The sequence below is a fragment of the Physella acuta genome, unplaced genomic scaffold, assembly GCF_028476545.2.
Source record: "Physella acuta isolate Inbredline_101_S28 unplaced genomic scaffold, ASM2847654v3 ptg002052l, whole genome shotgun sequence".
In the NCBI taxonomy this organism is placed as follows: domain Eukaryota; kingdom Metazoa; phylum Mollusca; class Gastropoda; family Physidae; genus Physella; species Physella acuta.
This window is the reverse complement of record NW_026733555.1, coordinates 19,896-29,053: the sequence shown is the minus strand read 5'-3', so window position 1 is coordinate 29,053 and position 9,158 is coordinate 19,896. Positions and strand designations below refer to the sequence as shown.

General features: G+C 39.0%; 1 non-coding gene across 1 annotated transcript; it reads left to right on the top strand.

Annotated features, from left to right (window-relative positions):
- Nucleotides 1-807: 807 nt before the first annotated feature.
- Nucleotides 808-926, top strand: LOC131931906 (5S ribosomal RNA). The gene has a single exon (XR_009384408.1). It is a non-coding gene; the product is annotated as a 5S ribosomal RNA (ribosomal RNA).
- The last annotated feature ends 8,232 nt before the right edge of the window (nucleotides 927-9,158 follow it).

Sequence of the window (9,158 nt, the reverse complement as noted above, 5' to 3'; positions counted from 1 at the left end):
ATCCTTAATTAGCATTTAATTAACCATGGATCGCCTGCCTTTTTTTTTTCACCGTGAAATTATTATTGTAATTTTTGAAACAGTATTTTGAATAGATCTACCCTCCTGTTTATATTATTTTAGTTAAGCTAGAGCGTTAGATCTAGAATTCTAGATCGTCGCCTAGTTGCGTGTTTTAAAATGAAGCCAGAATATTAATAGACTGAAAATAAATGTGCCAGTTGTCGTGGGAAAAGGTTAAAAGAATAATTAATAAATGAAAAGCATTGAACTATTTCTCAAACATTAAATTAGTAGACTTGTAGGCGGCTAGATCTAGATCTATGTGATGAGTTGGATTAAAATTGAATGAATTCGTGCAGAATGTTTCGGAAGGAGTGAGTGAGCGGGAGACCCAAAAAAGTTAAAGTATCGCCTTTCCGATAGATCATTTCACATGAAAGCGATAGTTAAAGGACAGGTCGGATGCAGGGGGCACCTGGTTTTCTGATTTTAGTCAAGGAAAATGGGGAAAATGTATTTATTTTGTATTTTACAACGCGCGATGCTCGAAAATTAGTAGCTCAGGGAAGTCTACCGGTGGTTACCGCCTCAGGTTAAAAATAGCGACCAATGGCTGTAGAGGGAAAAAAAGGCACATAGTATTCGATATTAAAACAATGTTTCGCTTTTGTGGAGATTTAGGGCGTTTTTTATTATTGAAATAATATGAGGAAAGCAGTGAAATCATTATTGTAGCCAGAAAAGGACGAATAACTGCTGATTTCGTTTGAGTATATTTATAAGCCCCAATTTTCTCACACAGATGTCTACGGCCATACCACGTTGAAAATACCGGTTCTCGTCCGATCACCGCAGTCAAGCAACGTCGGGCGTGGTTAGTACTTAGATGGGTGACCGCTTGGGAACACCACGTGTTGTAGACTTTTTTTCATCTTTTGTCTTTTATTTTTTGCCCCACTGGACACCTATTCTTACCACCTGCACTCTTTCCTAAGTTCACCACATACCTGTGAACACTTTTGTAATATCGAAATATTTTTTGTTTGTTTCTTTTGTGCCTTCACGGTAGGCTACCTCGATCCTACCCACCCATGGAAACAAACCCCTTAAAAACCAACAAAGGAAAGATGACCACTCTGCCCAAATTAAATAAATAAACTAAGTAGGCTACAACCTAATAATTAGAAGTAACTCAGTAAGTTAAATAAGGGGTAGGTATGGAAAACATTCGTGTAGGGGTTACAACCACTCGAGCTAATTCGGAAACGTATGGGTGGCCCTAATAAGGGCCGGATGGGTAGAACAAATGGGTGGTCCTGGGTTGAGTTTAACCGCCGAAGCCGTACAGGGTGCGACCTTGACGTTTCAGAGCATAGACGACATCCATAGCAGTGACGGTCTTCCTCTTGGCGTGCTCAGTGTAGGTGACGGCATCACGGATGACATTTTCAAGGAACACCTTGAGGACACCTCTGGTTTCTTCGTAGATCAGACCAGAGATACGTTTGACACCACCTCTGCGAGCAAGACGACGGATGGCTGGCTTGGTGATACCTTGGATGTTATCACGCAACACCTTCCTGTGACGCTTGGCGCCTCCTTTGCCGAGTCCCTTACCACCTTTGCCTCGGCCAGACATATTGAATTTTTCTTCTTTGTTGATGAAGGAGTGTTCGAAAAACGCCGTCTGCAGAGAAACTCGCTCCTTATATACGGTCCTGGGCTCGAGTTCGTTCAATATGGCGGACACCGCCCAACCAAAAGCGGTCGGCGAATGAGCCAGCCAATGAAAAAGCAGCTTGCCGTGTCGACTGGAATGTTGCTGGCTTGTCGGCTAACGGTGTCGTTTTCAAAGTCATTTTTTCACCTATTCTGCTATGCGACCCTTGGATAAAAAATAAAGAGTTTCATTGCCCACACGTGTAGGCATAGAAAAGATCCACGTTTGTCATGTTAAAATATGATATTAGACGTTATTTTCACCGTTTTGTGCGAATAAAACTGAAATATTTCCCTACACCTAATTATGCGAGTACGAGCGAGCTCATTATGCGAGTACGAGAGAATCTCGAACGCTGATTGGTCGAGTACGAACGAAATAATATTCTCGTACTCCGCTCCGTACTCGCAGTGGTTTGTTTACATCGTGAAACGAATAGGTTAGTTAGGCTTCTAATAATTAAATAATCTATGGCGTGTAGTCGTTAAGAATAATTTCTGCTCTCCGATTAAGATCTAGATATCTAGCTCTAACCCTAAAGGGTTTTTCTTTTTTTTTTTTTATATATATATTTTAAAAAGCAATGGATAGGGTGGTGGGTGGGTGAAAGAAAAATATAAAATTTATTCTCTCCTTTCTTCACATTTGAGATAAATAAAACAATATCAACAGCATGCATACACGAATTCAAATAGCAATGTGATGTGTGAGTTGAATTAAAGAGATAAATGAATAGAACCTATCTCCCGCATCCCCCAGAATAATACTAATAGATGTAGTAGTAGTAGTAGTAGTAGAGTGGCAGACATGGGCAGGGGGTGTAGTGGGTGGGTGGGTGGAAACTCGTGAGGTGGGGGACCTTCACTGCTAATCTGAACGTTGTCAGGTGGTCCTAAAAAGGACCTTGGTTGAGGACAGGGGGTGGTGGTTTGGGCTTAAAAGAAACCTCTTAAGCACGCTCACCACGGATACGTCTGGCTAGCTGGATGTCCTTGGGCATGATGGTGACACGCTTGGCGTGGATGGCGCACAGGTTGGTGTCTTCAAACAGACCGACGAGGTAAGCCTCGCTAGCCTCCTGCAGGGCCATGACAGCGGAGCTCTGGAAGCGAAGGTCAGTCTTGAAGTCCTGGGCGATTTCTCTGACCAGGCGCTGGAATGGCAGCTTGCGAATGAGCAGCTCAGTGCTCTTCTGGTAACGACGGATTTCTCTCAGGGCGACGGTTCCAGGCCTGTAACGATGGGGCTTCTTAACACCGCCGGTGGCTGGTGCTGACTTTCTGGCGGCTTTGGTGGCCAGCTGTTTACGTGGGGCTTTGCCTCCAGTAGATTTTCGGGCGGTTTGTTTGGTACGAGCCATCTTTTTTTTTTTGAATGATCTTAACTGACTGTTAAGGAAATGCGGCAGCTCAGCGCTGCTGGCCCTTTTATAACCGTCCGCCAAACCCTTAGCGCAACGAAGCTCTCCCATTGGACGAGTACGAGTTTAACGACGCTGATTGGCCAGTAGCAGCCACACAACGTTGAGACAGCGTCGACATAGCAGATTATTTTTAGACACGGTATCCAGCCGAGCGATCTATTAATAGCAGACAGGGCCGATAACACAAAATATTCTTCGTTCAAATGAAATCCTTGGTTGTGCCGCTTGTCAATGGAATCCGGTGTGTTTGCTTCTGTCGTCTTCAATGAATTATGAATGTGTGTGTGAGTGATTAGAAAAGAACCCAACATAGACTGCCTGAAACAATTTAGATCTAGACCTAGTCTATAGACCTAGGTAGATATTCTGACCCGATTCGACCGCCCGATCGGCGGTATTTACACAGTGTGTAAATAAATGAGGGGGAAGGATTAATAAAAACATATTTGGTTTTAAAAAGAAGAAGATATAAAATAAAAAGGGTAGACTAGCGGTAGGTTAAAGAATAGAATTTTAAAATAACGACCACCCTTATTTGTTGTAGACAGGGGTTAAACGGAGCACATTTAAAGAAAAATAGATTCTATTTTCATTTGTATCTATGAACGAATACCCCTAAAATATGTCCAGTTACTACTATTAATATGACCGCCCCCTCCCTGTTCTGCTCGTGTAAACCAGTGTAAGTATTATACATCTATAATAATGATCTCATACTGCTAGTGATTGACATGTTGATACGTTATTAATAAAGTTTGAAACAAGTAGGGTAGGGTAGGGTAGGGTAGGAAAACTCGATTTTTGTTCATTGACACACAACGAAAGCTAATTGGGTAAACTTTGGTTGTCCTGAAAAGGACAGTAGTAGGCTAGGTGGACAGTGGGCAGCAGGGTGACACTGTTTAGCTCTTGCCACCGGGTGTCTTCTGTGACTTCTTGGGCAGAAGCACGGCCTGGATGTTGGGGAGGACACCACCCTGGGCGATGGTGACACCCGACAAAAGTTTGTTCAACTCTTCGTCGTTACGGATGGCCAGCTGGAGGTGACGAGGAATGATTCTTGTCTTCTTGTTGTCTCTGGCAGCGTTGCCGGCCAACTCGAGCACTTCAGCGGCCAAATACTCGAGGACGGCGGCTAGGTAGACTGGGGCACCAGCACCGACACGCTCAGCATAGTTTCCTTTCCTCAACAGACGATGAATACGTCCGACTGGGAATTGAAGGCCTGCCCTGGAGGAGCGAGACTTGGACTTTCCCTTGACTTTACCGCCTTTACCACGTCCGGACATTGTGAGTTGGTTAGGAGCGAGAAGAAATACAGCGACTAACAGCGATACGGCTGCAGGCGATGAATGAAGACTTAACGGCGAGATCGGCCCTTTTATACGAAACGGCGAGGAAATCCGTTCGTCACCAAGCGAGCGTTCTGATTGGCTGCGCAGCGGCTTGGCGTTCGTACTCGTACTCGTACTCTCCAAATTTCCTCGCCGTTTCATATAAAAGGGCGGCCGGCGGTCGGTTCGCCTCATTTCTGTTCAAGCCGTTGAAAAGAAAACAACATGCCACCTAAAGTTTCTTCCAAGGGAGCCAAGAAGGCCGGTAAGGCTAAAGCCGTACGCACCGGTGACAAGAAAAAGAAGAGGAGGAGAAAGGAAAGCTACAGCATCTACATTTACAAAGTCTTGAAGCAGGTGCACCCTGACACTGGCATTTCCTCCAAGGCCATGTCCATCATGAACTCCTTCGTCAACGACATCTTTGAGCGCATTTCAGCTGAAGCCAGCCGTCTTGCCCACTACAACAAGCGCAGCACCATCACCTCCAGGGAGATCCAGACCGCTGTCCGTCTCCTCCTGCCCGGTGAGCTGGCCAAACACGCCGTCAGTGAAGGCACCAAGGCTGTCACCAAGTACACCACCAGCAAATAAACACAACAGCAAACAACCACCTGGCTTGCTTGTTGTGTGGCTCTACTACTCGGCCCTTTTCAGGGCCTCCACCCATTCCCAATTAGCTCGGTTTGGTTTACATTGAACGAGTTTTCCCTCCCTCATCCACCCACCCACCCACTCTGTGTAGCTGCCATGTTACAGTTGTTTTTTTGTTTAGTCATTCTTTTCTTTAATAAGTAGAGATAGATATACATACATACATAGGCCTGCATAGTAATATGCCTATCCCAACAACTGCACACACTATTCTCTTAACACATTTCATGCTAATTCTATCCTTTAAACTAGACATAAAAAGGCCACATACTTATTACTGGGTGGCTCCTTTTTTTAAAAAACACTATTTCATTCTGCATCTCACACAGGGCATCAGCACACCTCTATGCATATCATTTATTGTGTGTTGTTTGGCATAGATCCAAGGGATGAATGGGATTTAATAGTTTTAATTCAGATTATAAGGCTGGCTGTTGTAATAGGAATTATTAGCCAACACTTTGATTCTTATCACCAGTGCTAACTGCCATTTTCATTACAATACATCCATTCTGGTGGGTTGGTTTTTTTCTGTCTTCATTATATATGTTGAACATAACTGTGTGAGTGTGGCTTTTGGTGTTTTTATTATTTTTGTTTTTCTTTCATTAAAGCTACCATGTCAGATTGCTAAGGCATGCATCTGCCACCATTTGTTCACTGATTTATTTTTTTCCTACTACCATCATATCATATGATTCTTTTTGTTTTGTCTTTTGCTAGTCCTGGCTTGAAAATGAGTTGGTTACACTTCTGCACAACATACATTCTCTTTAACAAGACAAAACAACAATTAAATACTCTGAACTTTTTTTTTTATTATCATATATATACTTTTTTTTTTTTCAAAATACAGAAAATAAAAAATAACATGAGCTCAAGTACACAGCTTTCAAGAAGTTCATGGTTTTCTTTGCCAGCCCGCACAATGATTTCAGCACAGATTAAAATTTAAACAATCAAAAGGAGGTTGATCTCTTACCGGCTGACGAGAAAGTTTGCGCAGAAGCATCATTTCTTAAGTCCTTGGTCAGTTGGAGTTGTAAAATGATGAGGTTTTCTTAACATTTGCCCTGGGGCATACATTTATGGTCCTGGTACTAGTTCTATACTGACAAGGATTCTTTCAAAGCAACTTGAGCCCAAAGGGAAGTATTTATATGCCTGCAACATAGCTGTGATTAATAAAGAATGAATTTCAATGCAAAAAATAATAATTTGAATCCCTGCAAGCTCCTTTCACATAAACCAGAGGGAAAAAAATGTATGCCAGTCTATAACATATACAAAATAAATAAATTAGATTGAATATAAAGATTTTTTTTATTCCTCTCATTAGTTCAACCCTTCTCTTTTTATATAAACACCCAAGGCAGACACTTGAGTAAATTAATATCCTTCCATATATTATAGAAACATAAATAAATATGTGTAAAAAGTATTTCATATATGTATATTTTTTTTTAATATATATAAATATATATATATATATAAATATATATATATATATATATATATATATATATATATATATATATATATAATGTAAAAATATTGAATAGACGAATATTGTATATATGTCTATATATACGTATGTATATATATGCATGTTTTGTGTGTATATATATATATATATGTATATATATATATATATATATATATATATATATTTACATGTGTGTCTAAATGTATATTCATTGAATATATATTTGAATGTATATTCAAATATATATATTTGAGTGTAGACGAAAGACGCTCAAGTAAAATAATATCCTTCAGAATATTATAATTATAAGTTTTTTTTTTCTACCCCAGCAAACAGAAGGATATATATATACACACATATATATAATTTATATTTACAAATATATATCATATAAGAATTAATATATATTTTCATAATATATAAGGATATAATACAAATATATATATATATATATATATATATATATATATATATATATATATATATATATATATATATATATATATATATATGTATAAATAAATAAATTATATATATAGATATATTCATATATAATGTATTTATTATGTAAATATATGTATATGTATATATCAGTGTGCGTATATAAAGGTATGTATATATGTTCCAATATATTTATTTGTTTGTTCGGATACATATATATCTGTTGTGTGTATTAAATTGCGCTCTTCTGTCAGTTTTTTCATTTGACGACAGTTGGTTAAGGTACTGGCCCCAGCCTAAAGATATTAGTAGAGCCTTCATAATGTGATGCCATGGGTTAGCAAAAAATAAATGAAGAAAAATCACATAGCAGGACAAATTGACATTTTACATGCTTTCAAACTTAAACTGAAATCAGAAAATGATGTGAAATTCATCTTGTGTATATAGAAAAATAAGCATTGTGCCAAAATCCTAATCATTGGTTTTAAAAATGACACCAGCTTAATTTAAAAACTGGAAATTGTTTTGCCCTGCCGGATGAGATACCGGTAGCCGACACAGGGTTCCAGGCTGATAAAAGAAAGCGGTATACTTAAAGACAAAAGAATACCCTGTGTTAAAGCGGAACCAGCTAAGATTAAAGCTTAAAGTAAAGGCCTGCCCTGTCGCAGAATGTTAAAGTGGCCGGTGAAAGATCCCCGCGCCAGGCTAAAAGCAAGCTGTACACTTATTACTTAACGAGAGCTTCTTCAGGTCTTGTCTGTAGGACAATTCAGTCACAATAACAGGCAGACCAGGCCAGCCCTGGATATAAGCTAATTCATTTTATGCGGTGCTTCGACAGTCAATGAATATGGAGCTGCGGTCAGACTTTCAAACAAACCGCCTGAGTATTTAAAATGGGAAACAATATTTATTAATATTATCACCAACTAGATCTAGATTATATAGGCTACAAGGAAACCCAGAACCAGACTGGAAAGAAGTAAATTTACTCCCACTAATGATGACTTATCACTAATACTAATAATTAAAAAAATGTTTAAAAAAATTAATTGCTCAAACCTAATAATCATTACAATCAAGCATCAAGTCTGATAGCCAACATTGGACCTAAAATCTAGATCTATTAGTTTTTACTGAACTAAATCTTATGTTAGCTACTAATAATTACTAATGCATTTAATTATTAATACCTAGGCTACTCATTCCTACAGAATCTAGAAATTCTAGATCTAGACTCTAGAGAAATACTGGCGTCCCAGGCCAACCTAACCTTTTAAGCAACATCCTTAATTAGCATTTAATTTACCATGGATCGCCTGCCTTTTTTTTTCACCGTGAAATTATTATTGTAATTTTTGAAACAGTATTTTGAATAGATCTACCCTCCTGTTTATATTATTTTAGTTAAGCTAGAGCGTTAGATCTAGAATTCTAGATCGACGCCTAGTTGCGTGTTTTAAAATGAAGCCAGAATATTAATAGACTGAAAATAAATGTGCCAGTTGTCGTGGGAAAAGGTTAAAAGAATAATTAATAAATGAAAAGCATTGAACTATTTCTCAAACATTAAATTAGTAGACTTGTAGGCGGCTAGATCTAGATCTATGTGATGAGTTGGATTAAAATTGAATGAATTCGTGCAGAATGTTTCGGATGGAGTGAGTGAGCGGGAGACCCAAAAAAGTTAAAGTATCGCCTTTCCGATAGATCATTTCACATGAAAGCGATAGTTAAAGGACAGGTCGGATGCAGGGGGCACCTGGTTTTCTGATTTTAGTCAAGGAAAATGGGGAAAATGTATTTATTTTGTATTTTACAACGCGCGATGCTCGAAAATTAGTAGCTCAGGGAAGTCTACCGGTGGTTACCGCCTCAGGTTAAAAATAGCGACCAATGGCTGTAGAGGGAAAAAAAGGCACATAGTATTCGATATTAAAACAATGTTTCGCTTTTGTGGCGATTTAGGGCGTTTTTTATTATTGAAATAATATGAGGAAAGCAGTGAAATCATTATTGTAGCCAGAAAAGGACGAATAACTGCTGATTTCGTTTGAGTATATTTATAAGCCCCAATTTTCTCACACCGAT